We start from the raw sequence: 17,948 nt of genomic DNA on the forward strand, positions 1-17,948 counted from the left end.
GTGTTCTCATCGTCTATAGTTACCCAGAACTACACTGCAAATTCTAACAGAATTATTTAGTTAAGGATATATGAACCCTGCAGAAATGGCCTAGAAATCTTTTATTTCATTGGTGTGAGCCCCTAAGAAAAGGAAATTAAAAAATCTTATATTTACATGAATTACTGATTCTTTTATCTTCATGACCTCTTAAGAATCTTTTCAAGCAGGAAAAGGAAGGCAATCATTGATGAATTGAATCATCAATCAATAGCTTTTTCTGGTCTCTCTCTCTTTTTAATTGAGAAAGCTTTAAACATCATACATCTCTTCACTTATGTTTGTGAAAAAAAGAAGCACCATAAGAGGAAAGGGTTACTTGGTGGGTAGGAGGACCAGAAGGAGGGAGAGAAGGTAGAGAAGATAGGCAAGAAGCAGTCAGAGAGACAGGAAGAAAATGAAGGGCAGAGTATCCTCCAAACTCACATTGCTTAGAATTGCTAGCACATGGGGCGCCTGGGTGGCTTAGTCGGTTAAGCGTCCAACTTTTGCTTGGGTCATGATCTCGCGGTTGGTGGGTTCGAGCCCCACGTCGGGCTCTGTGCTGACTGCCAGCTCAGAGCCTGGAGCCTGTTTCAGTCTGTGACTCCCTCTCTCTCTGACCCTCCCCTGCTCACGCTGTCTCTCTCTCTCTCCTAGAAATAAATAAAACATAAAAAAAAAAAGAATTGCTAGCACATGATGATCATAAAAGCAGAGGGAGGGTTGACTGGCTCATTACTGTCTTTGGAATCTTCACAGACAAAGCCATCCCTTATGTCTACACCTGAACTGATGGCACTCTCGCCTTAGTGCTTGGTGGTTTTAGTTGAGGATCCTGGGAAAAAGAAGCTTGTAGTAATCATGTAGAGATTTTATTTTATTTCTTAAAGTTTAGTTATTTATTTGGAGAGAGAGTTTGCAAGCAGGGAAGGGGCAGAGAGAGAGAGGGAGAGAGAGGATCCTAAGCAGGCTCTGTGCTGTCAGTGCAGAACCCAACTTGGGGCTCGAACTCATGAACTGTGAGATCATGACCTGACCTGAAACCAAGAGTCAGATGTTTAACCAACTGAGCCACCCAGGTGCCCTCAATCATTTGGAGATATTTAACCACAAGGTAGAAAAATGGAAAGATTCTGGAGTCTCAGAAAGTTTAAAACCTACATAACTGCAAAAAACTTTTTGTAGCTCTTCATTTCATTCCATCTCTAAAATTCCATGTGTGGAAAGAAGTTGTCTTCTATATTCATTTTCACTTAGTCATGCCTTTCATACACATTTATTGAGAACCAGTGATGTGCCAGCCTTGTGCTAGGAGCTGAGGGGTGCAAAGCTAGTTAAGACTTTCCTCAGGGGGTTAGTCTGTAGTCTAACTGGAGGGAGAGACATCTTTTTAAAAATGCAGTGTAGGTACAACATGACAAGTGATATAGGGGGGGTTTTCTTGACTACAAGGTTCAGAGGAGGCCAAACAGAGGATGGAATTGATTTTGTCCAGGGTGTAGGAAAGCCTTGTGTTGAGGAGGGCATCTGGATAGCAGAGAAGCAGGGCAGAGAATGGGTGCACCTCAGGGGAAATCAAGATGGCTGAAGAGTGGATGAGTACTGGGGCCAAGGTCTTTTGAAGGAATTTGAAGTTGATTCTTTAGGCAAGTGATTTTCAGTATCAGGTCCATGCCAGGCTAACTGCCTACAAGTCCCTGGAGATCCTGACTCAGCCTTTCTTGGGTCCTCTCAATCTCCATCTTTCAAAATCTCTAAGAAACTACTGCTTTAGCCAGTACAATTCCACTGAAGGGATTTAGGTAGGGCGAGAATGTAATCAGATTGGCATTTTAGAAACATCCCTTTGGCTACAGTGTGGAAGTTGGACTGAAGGAGAAACTGGAGACAGAGAAGCCACTCTGGAGGGCAGTGAGACAGAGAGTGGTACCTACACCAAGGCAGTGGCACTTGAGATGGAATGGATTAGACATGGCAATATGTAGTGGCCATGTGGTTCTAGAGAAAGGAGTGGGGGTGGTGGTGTCTCAATAATTCCTGGGTTTCTGGCTCCCACAGTAGTGGGGTAGACAGTGGCCCAACTATTTCTATCAAGATGGAAATCAGGGGAGGACCAGGTTTGGGGAGAGAGAATGAGATGAGTTGGTGCTTAGGGGTTGAGTGTGTAAATGGATGTTCCCCCTGGGTGTGGGGTGGTACTTGGCCATAGGAATAAGTGAGTTGCCCAGAGTGTGAGTGAAACCAGTAACCAAGGAGTTAACAGGGAAGAAAAGGGAAGCTGCAACTCTTTCCCCGCTTCTGCCTCTTCTCAGAACGCTGTCTGCCACCATGTTCCTATAAGATAATGTTCTTGCTTGACGCCCATGATAGCCAAGTATATTTAGTTGTTTTTGCGGGAACTCAAGGTTTCATCAAGAAGCCGGCTGGAACCATTTGGGACCACTCACCTCCTCTTTGAGACTAACAAAATGAGACTAACCCTCCTTTACTTAGTAACTTCTTTTATCTGATTTTGAGTCACTAGCTCCTGTCTCTCTCATGTAGACCCTCTTCTGCCTGCCTTTAAAAAACCCCGACTTTTCCCTTCTGGAGGCTGATTTGAGGCCCTTGCTCCTGTCCCCTCCTTTGGTGGCCTTTCAGATAAACTTCCCTGCTGCATACTGGATGCCTCAGCGATGGGCTTTTCTGTGCAACCGGGAGACGAACTAGGGTTCTGTTACATGAGGAGTAGACAAGGGAAGACAATTTTGCTTTCAATCTTGAAGGCAGGGAAGACAGCACAGGGTAGCAGGCAGGGGAGACAGCAAGACGTGCCAGAAGGATCCGAGAGACGGAAGAACATGAAGGCAGGGAGGCCTTCACACAGGGAGGACAGCCTTAAAGGAGGGTGTGGTCAGCCAAGTCTGGTTCCTCTCCAGAAGGCTCCCTCCCACCCAGCAGAGGCACCTGGGAGTGGAAGACACACACCCTGAGGGGAAGGCAAGGAGCAAGAAGCTGGAGACCTCCTTCAATTATTTTTAATCTCCGTCCAGATTCCGTCAGTGCTCAGCAGCATTTGCTCCCCGAGACGAAAGCGGGAGGGTGCTTGGGGCCTGGGTGTGGCTCCGGCAGCCATAATTGCTGAATGAGGAGCTCCTCCAGAGCTTTGGTGACCCAGCCTTAGTTGGGGGGGGCGGGCCACCCACTTTTCAGGAAGAGGCTGAGACTCCCTTTGTACCTTTCTTCTCATTTCGGCAGCAAACGCCCAGCGCTCAGACATCATTCTAGATGCTGCAAAACCGAGAGAAGATGTTAAAGAAGCAAAATTAATTTTCCCCTCCGTTGTCTGCTCTCCACTCTCTCTGTTTCAATTTGACTTTAAATGAGATGTTATGCTTAATATTAAGGTCCCAGTTGTCAAGTGAAATATATTTTCTTTTACAAGCTCCCCCCTCCCCCCCATCCAGCAGGATTTAGTTTTTCATCTGAAGATCTCAAGTCTCATCAGGGACACAGTGAAATGATCTATTTTTCCCTGAGAAGCAGGAAAGAGCAATTTTCTCTGTTTTGTGGAGCAATTTTGAGGATAGATGGTTTAGAAAGATAACCAGATGCTATGAGCACATTCACTCACTTATTCATTCAGCAGGCATTTATGGGCTGCCTACTCTGGGCAAAATAGTGTGTGTGAAACCATGCCCTGCCCACGGGGACACAGCTGGGACGACAAGATACAACATGCACGAGATGTTTAAAAACACCGTGAAGAACAAGGGCCTGTGTCCTTGCTCACCAAGTGGAATGCAGAAGGCAAGGGCTTCTGTTTGCCAGGTGTGGTCCCTTAGGTCTGTCTGATCTGGGGGTGCTGGTGGTGGAAGTGGGCCTCCCAGTGACACGTGACAGGGTGCCCAGCAGCACGCAGACCCCTACCATTTGCAAGCTCTCAGCCTCCTTCTCTCCAGAATGGGGATAACTATAGCTATGCAACAGTTACTGAAAGCACTCAGCAAGGGGACACCTGGGTGGCTCCATTGGTTAAGCAGCTGACTTCTGCTCAGGTCATGATCTCATGGTATGTGGGTTTGAGCCCCTTGTGGGGCTGGGCACTCCCGGTGTGGAGGGAATTCTCTCCCTCTCTCTGCCCCTCCCCAATTTGTGATTTCTCTCACTCTCTCTTTCAAAATAAATAAAGTTTTTTTTTTTTTTTTTTTTTTAAGCACCCAGTAAGAATGGCCGATGTTATTCTTCCTCTCCTTCCCATGCACAGCCCCCTCCCCACCCTGGTCTGCTCTCCCCCAGAACCCTGCTCCCCACCCCCATACCACGTCTCACACAGTCGCAACCGACTGGTTCCTTGTCTGCCACCCTCACTAGCCTTGTCACTGTGAAGTCTCCCTTCTTGGAACATAGTGGGGACTTTGTGAAAAATGTGTTGAATCTGGGAACAAAGAGCCTTGTAGGCAGAGGGTAGAAGTGTGGTCTGAGCTAAGGCTGGAATGTGCTCGGGTTATTGGGAGAACAGTGAATCAACCTGTTTGGTTGGAGTGGAGAGCGTGTGGGAGAGAACAAGGAAAGACAGATAGGGACCCGATTGTGGTACGTCTTACATGTCCATGCGGCGGGCTGGAGATCAGGGCTTTGTGCCTCAAGTACAGGGAGACCCGGAGTGGTTTGGAACAGGGGACTGATGACAGGGAAATGCAGGAGGAACTTGAACCTGAGGCACTGCGGGATGATGGGGCCAGCAAGATTGACATGATGCTAGCCATTCTTAGAGTGGAAATATACAAGCAAAGATACAGTAAAAAAAAAATAAATGTGTCTACATTCCACTAAAAAGTATTTTAGTCATTGATAGGACAGTGACCTTTATAATTTAAAATCCAAACAACTTTCATTCAGGCTATAACAGAATGACCTCAGTCTCTGAGCGAGGATTGATTTGCAACTCTGATCTTTAAGTCCTAAGGATGTCACCTTGTAAACAAGGTCGGGTCTCCATACTTGGATGGGAGGCTCTTCAGGGTCTGGGCAGATGGGGATGGCAGTGAAGGGTGAGCTCCTATCTTTTGTCCTTAGTCTGACTCTCAGGAGACTCCTGGCAAAGAGGTTTTTCTGGAGGAAATGTGTGTGTGTATGTGTGTGTGTGTGTGTATGCACAGGTGCCTGTGCTGTGGGTGTGACTTCCCTCCTCCTTCTCCAGATCTTATCTGGAGCTAAATACTGTCCAGTTGCTCCCGATCCTAAACTCAGGGACCAAAGAATCTCAGGGACTCAGTAAACCTGGGCTTGAAAAATACCACAGATCCACACTCGTGGGAGAAGAGGAGAGAAGAGGGACCCGGCGGGTTTCAACAAACCCTCTGGCCTGCAGGCAAAGAGCTCATGGCAAAAATGACTATTCGAAGAAAGCTCGGGTGTGCCAGCTTTTAAATCTTTTCCAGGATGAATTAATTTGGCAATGATGACTATACATGTTGGCAAACAGAGGGGGAATAGAAAATTCAGTAAAGGAAGAGGTAAAGGAAGAAAGGTGTGGGAGGCTGGGAGCTCACCTGGGAAAGCATAGAGGGAAAGGGTGGCTGAGTGGAGTGCAGACAGAGTAGAGAAGAGACAAAGAAGGTGGCCAAGAAGTGCATGGGGCGGGAAAGGAAGGATTTCGTATCTGTTGGGCTAGTCTGCTCTTTCCAGTCTCCAACTCCCTTTGGGAATCTTCAACCTCTTGTATAGAATTGCAGGTGGTGTTCAGCTCAGGGACACAAAGACCATCTTTGACTACTTCCTTATGAAAGATCACTTTTGCTAATTTGAAACAAGCTAACTACTGCTATCTTGTATTGAGGGTTTTCTAAGAGGAAACGCATTGCACATTTCATGCTCAGTAGGAGTCTAGGAGGGATGTGCCACTCACCATCTCCACTTAGCTCTGAAGCCTGAGCACTTTACACAGTGAATAAAATAACAGAGCTCTGAATGTGATCCCAGCCAGCCTGCCTCCAGAGCTCACCAGCTTAGCCAACATCTGATCTGTCCCCTGTCCCCACCTCCCTGTCCTTGTTCGTAGTCTATTAACAAGTCCATTGAGGGTTATGTACAATAGGCTTCTCTTAGATTTCAAAAGAAAAACACGTTTAGCTCTGGCAGAATGCCTAATGCATGCCAGGAGCTGGGCTTGATGCTTATTTCCTTGAACACTTCCCATCCTGGGAAGTAGCCATTGCTGAGTCACTTATAGGTTGAGGCATTTTAGAGAGAGAACTAATTTGTCACAGGTTACATAGCTAATAGGATTCAGAGCCTGGGATCCCAAACCAGAGCTGTCTGTCCTGAGAGCTCTTTCCCCGACTTGTCTACGTGCCCTTGGAGGCATTCTCAAACTCACAGGCATTGCAGGATGGAGGTCGTACAGGGGATTTCTGGAGCTGAGAAGGTAGTTTCTTACATTTCCCTTCCTTTCCTCTCCTGCCTTCTCAACACCTCCGGACTGTGTTCCAGCCTCTTGCTACTCAAATATGCTTCCCAGACCAACAGCATCCAGATTGTCAGGGAGGGGGCTTGTTAGAGGACAGAACTTCAAGCCCCATCCACCTGCACAAGCAGAATCTGTCTTTTTTTTTTTTAATGTTAATTTATTTTTGAGAGAGAGAGAGAGAGAAAGTGAGCCAAGCGGAGGAGGGGCAGAGAGAGAGAGAATGAGAGGGAGACACAGAATCCGAAGCAGGCTTCAGGCTCCGAGCTGTCAGTATAGAGCCCAACACAGGGCCTGAACCCACAAACTGAGATCATGACCTGACATTTAACTGACTGAGCCACCAAAGTGCCCTTCTTTTTAAAATTTTTATATTTTTTTTATTTTTTGGGGCACCTGGGTGGCTAAGTCAATTAAGTTTCTGACTTCGGCTCAGGTCATGATCTCATCGTTAGTGAGTTTGAGTCCTGCATCAGGCTTTGTGCTGACAGCTCAGCGCCCGGAACCTGCCTCGGATTCTGTGTCTCCTTCTCTCTCTGTTCCTCCCCCACTCGCATTCTGTCTCTCTCTCAAAAAGAAATAAAGATTACAAAAATGTTTTTTTAATACATATTTTTATTTTTTGAGAGGGAGACAAAGCATGTGTGTGAGCACACACAGACACGTAAGTGGGGGAAGGGCAGAGAGGGAAGGAGAGAATCTGAAGCAGACTCCACACCTAGCACATATCCTGACACAAGGCTCAATCTCACCATCATGGGATCATGACCTGAGCCGAAATCAAGAGTTGGACGCTTAACTGACTGAGCCATCCAGGTGGCCCTTTAATTTTTTTTAAAGATTTTATTTTTTAAACAATCTCTATACCCAATGTAGGGCTTGAACTCACAACCTCAAGATCAAAAGTCACATGCTCTATTGACTGAGACAGCTAGGTGTCCCTATTATGTAGTTTCTATCTTTTGGAGAGGGGTATCCCACTCAATCTACAGTATGAACCCAATTTACAGAGGATCTGGTTTCAGTAGAGGGAGAGGGGTGGGCAGGAGTTATCGAATCATTAACCCTATCGAGTCTACCATTGACTTCTTCTTCCTTCCAGTTTAAAAAGGGGGTACCTGGGTAGCTTAGTTCGTTAAGTGTCCAGCTCTTGATTTCAGCTCAGGTCATGATCTCACGGTTCATGAGTTTGAGCCCCAAGTTGGGCTCTGAGCTGACAATGTGTGGAGCCTGATTGGGAATTTCTTCTCCCTCTCTCTGCCCTTCCCCTGCTCATGCTCTCTTTCTCTTTAAATAAACTTTAAAAATTAAAGAAATAGGGGTGCCTGTGTAGCTCAGTCCATCGAGTGTCCAACTTTAGCTTGGGTCATGATCTCATGGTTCATGGGTTCAAGCCGTGAGTCAGGCTTTGTGCTGACAGCACTGCTTCAGATTCTCTGTCTCCCTCTTTCTTTGCCCCTTCCCTGCTAGCACGTGATTTCTCTCAAATAAATAAACATTTAAAAATTTAAAAAATATAAAGAAATAAAGCAGATTTAATTTATTTAATGAATCGGTACTAGCCTTATATTATAAATTAATGATTTTCCCATTGGCTTCTCTAACTCAACCAGTTTAAATCTGAACTGCTCAGCTCTCCCCAGATATACTCCTCTGCTTGGATTTCATCTCCCTGTTGGAACTATCACTGCTCTGCCCTCAACCCAGGCATTTCTTCTGGCTCAGCCTTCTTTCTGGACTCTCACATCAGCTACTTATTTGAGTCTGGTCATGGCCATTCTCACTGTGCTCCCATCTACTACCAGCTCACCTGGGCAATGGTGTTACTTCTCAGAATTTCTTCTGTTATCCTTCAAAATGAAACAGTAGGGATGCCTGGTGGCTCAGGCATCCAGCTGCAGCTCAGGTCATGATCTTATGGTTTGTGAGTTCGAGCCCTAGATGGGGCTCTGATCCTGCTTGGGATTCTCTCTCTCTCTCTATGCCCCTCCACAACTCGCACTTTCTGTCTCTCAAAATAAACAAACTTAAGAAAAAAGTAACAAAAGGGGCGCCTGGGTGGCTCAGTCAGCTGGGCGTCTGACTTCAGCTCAGGTCATTATCTCACAGTTCATGGGTTCAAGCCCCACGTCGGGCTCTGTGCTGACAGCTAGCTCAGAGGTTGGAGCCTGTCTTTGGATTCTGTGATTCCCTCTCTCTCTGACCCTCCTCTGCTCACACTGTCTCTATCTCTCTCTCAAAAATAAATAAAACATTAAAAAAAATAAAAAAATAAAAAATAAAAACAGTAAGTTTTTTAACCAGCAAAAATGAGTTTATTTGGAAATCACAGAAAATTACAACTTGGTAAGCACAATCTATGGCAAAACCATAGGCAAGTCCTCCCAACAATGGAGAGGAACCCTCTTTTATAGGGGTGGGGGAGTTGGAAGTTGTTATAAACTAAAAGCCCATTGGAGTAAACCAGGAGTTCCAAGTGTAGTGGCTTCTCATTGGCTGAGTATGCCTGCGTCCCATGAGCTGAGCTGTTGCTGGAGGAAGGGGAAACCTCTCTTCCTCTTGCTCCTTTCTCTTCTTGTTGGGGGTCTGCAGTTGAGTGTAGTAGGCCTTGGGCTCTATGCTGACGGTGCACAGCCTGCTTGGGACTCTCTCTCTTTGTCTCTGTCTCTCTACTCCTTCCTCCCACTCTCAAAAATAAACATTTAAAAACATTAAAGGGAGAGTCTTATCTAGATAGGCACTGAGTAATATATGGAATTGTTGGACTACTATATTGTGCACTTGATTATACAACTAATAGAACAGTGTATGTTAACTATACTGGAATTAAAATAAAAGTAAAGGGAGAGTGAGGGGGTGGGGAAGAGAAGCCAGCAGGGGCTCAAGCAGGGACAGGGAAGTGAAACATTACAAAAACCTGTTAAGAGGGTTGGTCTAGGGGTGCCTGGGTGGCTCGGTAGGTTAAGTGTGCAACTTTGGCTCAGATCATGTTCTCCCAGTCCCTGAGTTCAAGCCCCGTGTCAGGGCCTATGCTGACAGCTACGAGCCTGGAGCCTGCTTCAGATTCTGTGTCTCCCTCTCTCTCTGCCCATCCCCTGCTTGTACTCTGTCTCTCTCTCTCTCTCAAAAAATAAATAAACATTAAAAAATTAAAAAAAAAAAAAGAAGGTTGATATAACTTGTAGTTAGGCCAGCTGTGCCTTCTAATTGCAACTATCAAAGTTAGGCATCTTTCTACTCTCTTCTAGAGACTGGGAACCAGAGGCCATATCCTTTTTTATTTATTTTTTTAATGTTTAGTTTTGAGAGAGAGAAAGAGCATAAGCAGGGGAGAGGCAGAGAGGTGGGGGACAGAGTATCCAAAGTGGGCTCTACACTGACAGCAGAGAGCCCTATTCGAACTGTGAGATCAGGACCCGAGCCGAGGTCGGATGCTTAACCCACTGAGCCCCCCAGACCCCCCAGGCTATATCCTTTTTGACAATTATATTTAAAAGGAATGCTTTTAGGTCCTGGAGAAAGAGATTTCTGGGCTATAGCAGAAACATGCATCTCCAAGGAGGAAAGATTTTACGATATGAAGCTTTTTTTTTAGTACATACTCTAAGAAAGGGAGATACTAATTAGATGTCAGTAGACACAAAGGGTGAATTCTCTTGGCTTGGCAAGATTGAGTTTTTCCAGACAAGGATCTCAAGGTGGGGACTGGGTTGGCCCAGAGATGAGGGCCTTGGCAGTGAGAAGCCATGGCAGGGTTTGGTCAAGTGTCTTAGTGCTGATGTTTGAATGGAGTCTTTCCTGCGGGGAGTTTATGAGGTTCTCACAGCTCAGTGGCATTAAGTCCATTCACACTGTTGTGCAACCATCACCACCATCTGTCTCCAGCACATTTTTCACTTTGCAAAAGTGAAATTCTGTCCCTATTAAACACTAACTCCCCACTCCTGCCTCCACTTAGCCTCCCTGGCACCCATCCTTCTCCTTTCTGTCTCTGTAAATTTGTTGACTCTAGGGACAAGTGGAATCATGCAGTATTTGTCTTTTTGTGGCTGGCTGAGCACAATGTCTTCCAAGGTTAATCCATGTAACCTGTGTCAGAATTTCCTTCCTTTCTAAGGCTAAATCGTATTTCATGCCCTCGAATGTGTATACCACATTTTGTTGATCCACTCATCCATTGATGGACATTTAGATTATGTCCACCATTTTGCTTTTGTGAATGGTGTTGCTATGAACGTATAAGTATACAAATACTGCTTCAGGACCCTGCGTTCATTTATTTTGCTTATTTCCTTTTGCATCTGCAGGGCTGGCCCCCTTTAAGCTCCTCAATAAATGTTTGTCAAACATCCTTGTTGCACAAACTTCTTGGCAGTGGGAATGGCCACAGCAGGTCGGCCAAGGCCCACAGTGGAGAGATACCCAGAGGTCCAAGGTGACCATGCAGTGAATGCCCCAGAGGTAACGGAGCTGATCACAGAATCGAGGGGCTCAGCTGGAGGGGTGGGGCTCCTCAGCTGGGGCACCATCCCAGCAGGAGCATGTTGGTCTATTGCTGGCCTCTGAAGCCTGTGGGCACAGTGAACCTCTATCCACATGCTCCTTCTCTGGCTCTTATCTGCTTTATGTCTGAGATTACTTATCTCCTCCTCTGCGAGGCCTCCCAGAACCACCGAAGAAGCATCCCCATGGCCACCTCACTCTCCAGCATAACACCCTATTTATAATCTTTAGAGTCTTATCATAGGTTAGAATTTTTTCTTTTGTTCACATGGTTATTTATTGTCTCTTCTCCATTTATGGTCTGCTCTCTGTAAGCACCATGCGGATGTGGGCTTCGTCTGTCTGTATCCACACAGTGCTTGGCACATAGTGGGTGGTGTTTTTAAAAAAGATAGACTATGGGGCACCTGGGTGGCTCAGTCAGTTAAGCATCTGACTCTTGATCTCAGCTCAGGTCTTGATCTCAGGGTAGTGAGTTCAAGCCCCATGTTGGGCTCCATACTGGGCAGAAAGCATAGTTTAAAAAGAAAACAATGTAGAATGAGTAATGATGAGTTTGTCTACATGAGGAATGTAGGCACCTCTGGTTGTAGTGTAAACAGTGTTGGGGAGGAGGCAGTGACCCCACCCATGGTCATCTAAGACCCCTGAGCTGAGGAGGGGCTTACGAAAGATGTCTAGAGCAAGCAGCTGAAGAAAGTCGTGGCAGGTGAGCAGGACTCAGGCAATCAGATGGTCTGAGTTGGGGCTGGCGGTCCAGGGAGAGGACACAGCAAGGGCCTGGACCCTGACACTGAGTTCAGGCACAAGACTCCATTCATTAGAAGAACCAAGAAGAGTACACAGGGTCAGCCAAGAGGAATCAGAAAAGAGGGTGGATCCAGTCTCAACACCGGGGATGGGCCCGAGGAGTAATGACAGGAGGGCCCAGAGCAGAAGGTTTGAGTAGGACCAGCCAGCAAGTTCTCTGCCCTGATTTGGGCAGGTTTGACCTAGAACCTGAGCTGGAGATAAAGAGCCTCAGCATTACAATTACAGAGCAATGGGTGAGAGCCAGAACCAGGCAGGCCATTAGAGCAAGCATCATATATATGTTTTTAAGCATGGCATGATTTTTAAGTGGTGTTTCATGAAATATAAAAAGCACAGACCAGAGGTGCCTGGGTGGCTCAGTCAGTTAAGTGTCTGACTCTTGATTTCAACTCTGGTCATGATCTTCCAGTTTGTGGGATCAAGCCCCATGTCAGCCTCTGCACTGGGAAGTTAGTGTTTCATGTGTATAGAGTTTCAGTTTTGGAGGACGATAAATTTCTGGAAATGGATAGTGTTGATGGTGGCATAACCTTGTGACTATATTAATGTCATTGAATTGTCTACTAAAAAATGGCTAAAATGATCAATTTTAAGTATGTATATTTTACCACAATGAAGAAAAAAGACTGTATACACAAAGGGAAAAGATGTGGGGAAGATATCTGTTAAATTTTTACATCTACAGTTGTTTATTTATACTGAAATGAACACTAGAAACGTGAAGTTCCTGGATCAGAGAACAGACCGATTATTTGCTCACATATTGGTCTTCATGCCAGTTCCCAACAGGCAACGCGGTGAGGCCCGGATGTACCCTGCATGCGAGGGGGGGGGGGCTTGTAACACAGAGAAGAGCTCTACAATTATGGGGCTCAGAGCATGAATAGACGCTGCTGGCACATCAGTTCCTCCCACCCTGGATGTGGAAGGGGAGCCCTTTGTTCTCCAGTGTAAACAAATCCACTCTGGGGAGGCGAGAGGAAGGTCTCCGGGTTTTTACAACCAATTGGAATGTAAACAGTCGGCTCTGGGTTTATCACCTTTAGAGAATGAAGAGAAAATGAGTCTGGGGAGTAAGGGGGCATTTTCTGTCTTGGTCGCATGTCAATATCTGTTTCTCAGTAAGGTCTGGACAGTCCAGGAACACTGAGAAATCCAGGGAGGATTGCCTTCCAGCAAAGTCCGTACCATATGGAACCAAAAAAGGATTCATATAAAGAATATTTAACTAACTCCTACAACTAAACAAGACAAGCAATCCTATTAAAATATGGATAAAAGAATGTAAACTGGCAGTTTCCAGAGGAAGAATTCCAATTGGCCAATAAATAAACTTACGAAAACCCCATGAGACTTACTGATAATTTGGGAAATTAAAATTAAAATGGGCACCAACCACATACTTAAATATTTCAAAACAAAGTGTTATCTTGTCAGGTTATAAAAGAACAAAAGTAGGATTCAGTTTATAGGCAATGTCCAGAATGGACAGGGAAATCTGGAAAGAAAGAAGGTAGACCAGTGGTTGTTTGGGGTGGGGGTAGAGAGATGGGGAGGGGTTAGGAATAAGGGTGATGGCTAAGGGAAGCCAAAGTTCCTTCTGGGGTAACGAAGATATTCCACAATTGATTGCAGTGGTGGATGTGCAACTCTGTGAATATACTTCTAAAAGCCACCAAATTATATACTTTAAATGGAGGAATTGTCTGGTATACAGACTGTATCTCAATAAGGCTGTTTTTAAAAGGGATGGAGCTAGCATTTCCTTCCAACCAGACTACCAGAAAGTAAAAAGTTCAACTCTTCTGTGTGTTGACAAGGATGTGGAGAGATAGGAGCTTGCCCCACTGCTACTGGGCAGGTAAGCTGTGACACCTTGGAAGAGCGCATTGGCTGCTTTGAGCAAAGTTAAAGACACATCTACTCTGTATCCCAAAAATTCCACTCCTAGGTTAAGAATCTGGGGCATGTGCACAAGACTATACAAGTATGATCATGGCAACCTCATCTGTAAAACTGTAATTTTTTAAAAATATTTATTTATTTTTAGGAGAGGGAAAGCACACAAGCCAGAGAGGGACAGAGAAAGAGGGAGACAGGATCTGAAGTGGGCTTTGCACTAACAGCAGAGAACCCCATGCAGGGGTTAAACTCAAGAACTGTGAGATCATGGTCTTAGCCAAAGTCTGACGCTCAACTGACTGAGACACCTAGGTGCCCCAAGAGCGCAAATTTTGAGTGATTTCAACGCCCATGAACAGAAAGATGGATAAATACATTTAAATCCATGCAATGAGATACTATACAGACACTGAAAATGAATCCACTCCATGTATCACCGTGGTTATGTACTGTCAGCTGAAAATAAGTTTTCAAGATGATGCATTCAGTGGGATGCCATTTACATAAAGGCGTGCAAAACAATGACATATCTTTTTTAAAGCAGTGTCCATGCCCAATGTGGGGTTTGAACTCAGGACCCTGAGATTATGAGTTGCCTGCTCTACTGATTGAGCCAGCCAGACGCCCCAATAGTAGCATACCTTTGTTATCGCGTAACATATGGAGTGGTAGTATAAAGTACGCACAGAATGACAAATAGCGAAGTCACGATAACAGTCAGCTCTCGAAAGAGGAAGAGAAAGAGGGCCAGGGAGGCGTAGACAGGGAACATTGTGCCTGTACATTTGTTTCTTTCAAAAAATGTAATGCTGGTTTCTGATAAAGCTGGTATATATTTATTTGCCGTATTATCTGCACTTTTCAGAACATTTGTGATATTTGCCAGTATGAAAGAAAAAGAAGTTCTTTGTTGTCAGGCTGCAGGAATTTATGAAGAGAATGAAAATCTGTACAGGGGAAGCCAGAGCTGGAGGGGCCGCTCCCTCCCTGCCCCAGCTGGCCCCTCCTCCCCAACCCCTTCCCTCCCCCTCCCTGAGGGAGGACGGGAGTGGGCCTTTGGTGTCCTCTCCACTATCCGCCAGGCACAGAGGCACTGAGGAAAGTGCTGGCAGGCAGTAGGTGTTGCCAGGTGCATACTCCGTCCCTGTCCTGGACGTCTGGTCCGCAGGAGCACAGGCAAGGCTCCCCCGGCCATGATTGTGGTCTGTGCTGGGCTGGCCCTGGGTGGAAGTGTGCTTTTCAAGAAGAACCCCGGCTTTGCAATAGGCCTTATCATTTAGAAATTGTGCCCTGCAGCGTCAACTGCCTCTTAGTTTACAGGGTGACGGACTGGAAGCCTTAAGAGACGAGACTGCTTGGAGGCCTTAGGCATTCCATAGGAGTTAAGAAGCCACAACGGTTATCAGTGTTACCATGACAACGGTGGGGCCCATGAATAACAGGGCAGAGGTGAAAGGTCATGTCAAACTGAGAGATAGGTGCAGCAAAACCTTGTATGTGCCTAGATTATGTACCTGAAATGCACCGGATGATTGGTTTGAAACTAAATTTTCTGGGGTGCCTGGATGGCTCAGCTGAGTCTGGGACTCTTGATATTCACTCATGTCTTGATCTCAGGGTGGTGGGATCGAGCCTCCTCCTTGGGCTAGGGGGCTGAGTGTGGAGCCTGCTTGGGATTCTCCCTCTCCCTCTGTCCCTCTGCCTCACTCTAGCACACACGTGTGTTCTCTTTCTCTCTCTCAAAATAAATAAACATCAAAAAAAAAAAAGGAAAGTAAATTTTCTTTTCACCCCCAAGTGACCTCTTATTAATGCTACTCTTTTATTTTTTTCTTCTTCAACCTATTGCTTTGGAATGCAGCTTAGTGAACAATTATACTTGGTACTACTCTTTTAAAGGATCATGTCTATAAACTATGTTAAGTCTGATCAGAGATAATGCCGTCTCTCTAGTGTGAATAAGCTTTAAGTAACCGCAACTTTCTCATTTCCATCCAATGTTGCAAGGTGCTAACATTAGCATGGTTTGCAAATTAAAGAGTCATAATAATCAAACTCAGAATAATTAAAGACTCAGAATATTTAAGCTCCCAGAAATCTGGTGCTGGGGGTAGGAATGCATAGGCTCTCCGTGTTATTTTTCAAGAAGGGCATTCATTGTCTGCAAGGGGCTTTCTCTGTCTAACTCCTTGCTACTCAAAATGTGGTCTGTGAACCAAGAATCTGAGCTCAGCCCTACCCAGACTATTGGATTGAATAGATCTCCAGGTGATTTTCTATACACTAAGTTTGAGAAATTCTCAGTCTTACAGCCTGAGATGACTGCCTTCCAAAAGATTTCTGGCATCATAAGAAATAAGGTTTTCCAAAAGGAGAGACAGTTCCTGACAAATTCAGGAAAAACAGCTTTTCTAAAAGCAACTAAAAACAAAGATTGTCTGAGATGTCCTAAATTACCGGGTTATTGGTGGATTATGTTTTGTACGAAGTTGTTATTCCTTTTCCCCCGCCCATTGAAAATATGAATTTGATTCCTAAAAAAAGGAACGGGGATGGTGGTTAAAGATAACATGGAAATCCTCAGTTCTTATTGGACCGTCATCTTGTGTGGTACTCAGTATGACCATGACCCCCACTTAGCCTGGATCATTTCCCAGGGCCTGCACAAGGATTCACAAGTCAATGATTTTAAGGACTTTGAGGTCCTTGGATGAAAGGCATGGCCAAGGCATTATTGGGGCCATGATGTGAAGGCTGGGCAGGCTCCTGATTCAGCAGCCTCCTAACACTTGGGGTGCAGCATGCTCACTTTTATCTCAGTCCCTAACTTCTCTGGAGGAAAGGATTGTTGGGGTGGGGTGGGGGGGGCGGAGAGAAGCAGGTGGGTGGAGCAAGGGAGATAAAGCAGCTTCTTATATGGATGAGTCAGAGGAAGCCTCATTTGTGGTTGGCGGATCCATTACTCACCCAGCCCAGCACTCCCACCAAGATTGGATGAGAGCAGCATGAGTGTCTCACTTCACTTCTGTGATGTGAGGGGACATGTGTCCGTGTGCACTGGTCTCCCTGCCATAGGGACAATTACAGAACGACATTAGTAACCAACAGGTTGCTCGTCACACAACACGTAGTGATGGAAATGCGTGAATGACCATGACTCTCAGAGTAATTTGTTAGGCACAAGTATTAAACTAATATTTTTATATGATTGACTCTTACAGAATCTCCTTGGAGAAGTGAATGCAAATGGGCAGCTTGCAGCGCAAAACAGATCTTAGGTGTGACTGGCTTCAGGTTTATACATAAACCTGAACTTCCAAAACATATTAGTTGGGAGGAGGAAGTGTGACTCCTCACCTAATACAGGAGGCTTTGGCTTTACAAAAGGACTCATTCATGGGCTTCTTTCTTTCTTTCTTTTTTTTTTTTTAATTGTGGGAAATACAGGTAACATAATACTTAGCATCTTAACCACTTTTAAGTGTGAAGTTCAGTGGCATTAAACACATTGACATTGCTGTAAAACCATCACCACCATCCACCTTCAGACCTTTATCTTACAAAATGGAAACTCTGCACCCCTGAAAAATAACTCCTCTCCTCCCATCCCCACAACCACCCTTCTACTTTCTGTCTCTGTGAATTTGACTACTTTAGGTAGTCAAATTGGCATCACATAGTATTGTCCTTTTGTGACTGGCTTATTTCACTTAGCATAATGACCTCAAGGTTCATCCGTGTTGTAGCATGTGTTAGAATTTCCTTTCTTTAAAAAAAAATTTTTAATGTTTATTTAATTTTGAGAAAGAGAGAGAGAGAGACAAAGTGTGAGTGGGGAAGGGACAGAGAGCAAGGGAGACTCAGAATCTGAAGCAGGTTCCAGCCTCTGAGCTGTCAGCACAGAGCCCGACGTGGGACTCAAACTCATGAGCCATGAGATCATCACCTGAGCCAAAGTCAGACCCTTAACTGACTGAGCAACAAAGTTGCCCCTAAAATTTCCTTTCTTTTTAAAAAAATTTTTTTACATTTATTTATTTTTGAGAGAGAGAGTGTGTGAGTTGGGGAGAGGCAAACACAGAATGCAAATCAGGCTCCAGGCTCTGAGCTGTCAGCACAGAGCCTGACACGGGGCTCAAACTCATGAACCATGAGATCATGACCTGAGCTGAAGTTGGATGCTTAACTGACTGAGCCACCCAGATGCCCCGGAATTTCCTTTCTTTTTAAAGGCTAAATAATATTATATTCCAACGTGTGT

The 17,948-nt window shown here is 45.3% G+C and overlaps 1 long non-coding RNA gene across 1 annotated transcript in view; it reads right to left on the reverse strand.

Annotated features, from left to right (window-relative positions):
- Positions 1-326: 326 nt before the first annotated feature.
- The window catches only part of LOC144236433 (uncharacterized), a 33,130-nt gene continuing 15,508 nt past the window's right edge, over positions 327-17,948 (reverse strand). The window contains exon 4 of the long non-coding RNA XR_013336538.1: positions 327-3,291. This is a non-coding gene — a long non-coding RNA (uncharacterized LOC144236433). The remainder of the gene's footprint in view (positions 3,292-17,948) is intronic.

This window comes from Crocuta crocuta, unplaced genomic scaffold (genome assembly GCF_008692635.1).
Source record: "Crocuta crocuta isolate KB4526 unplaced genomic scaffold, BGI_CrCroc_1.0 scaffold24, whole genome shotgun sequence".
Classification (NCBI taxonomy): Eukaryota; Metazoa; Chordata; class Mammalia; order Carnivora; family Hyaenidae; genus Crocuta; species Crocuta crocuta.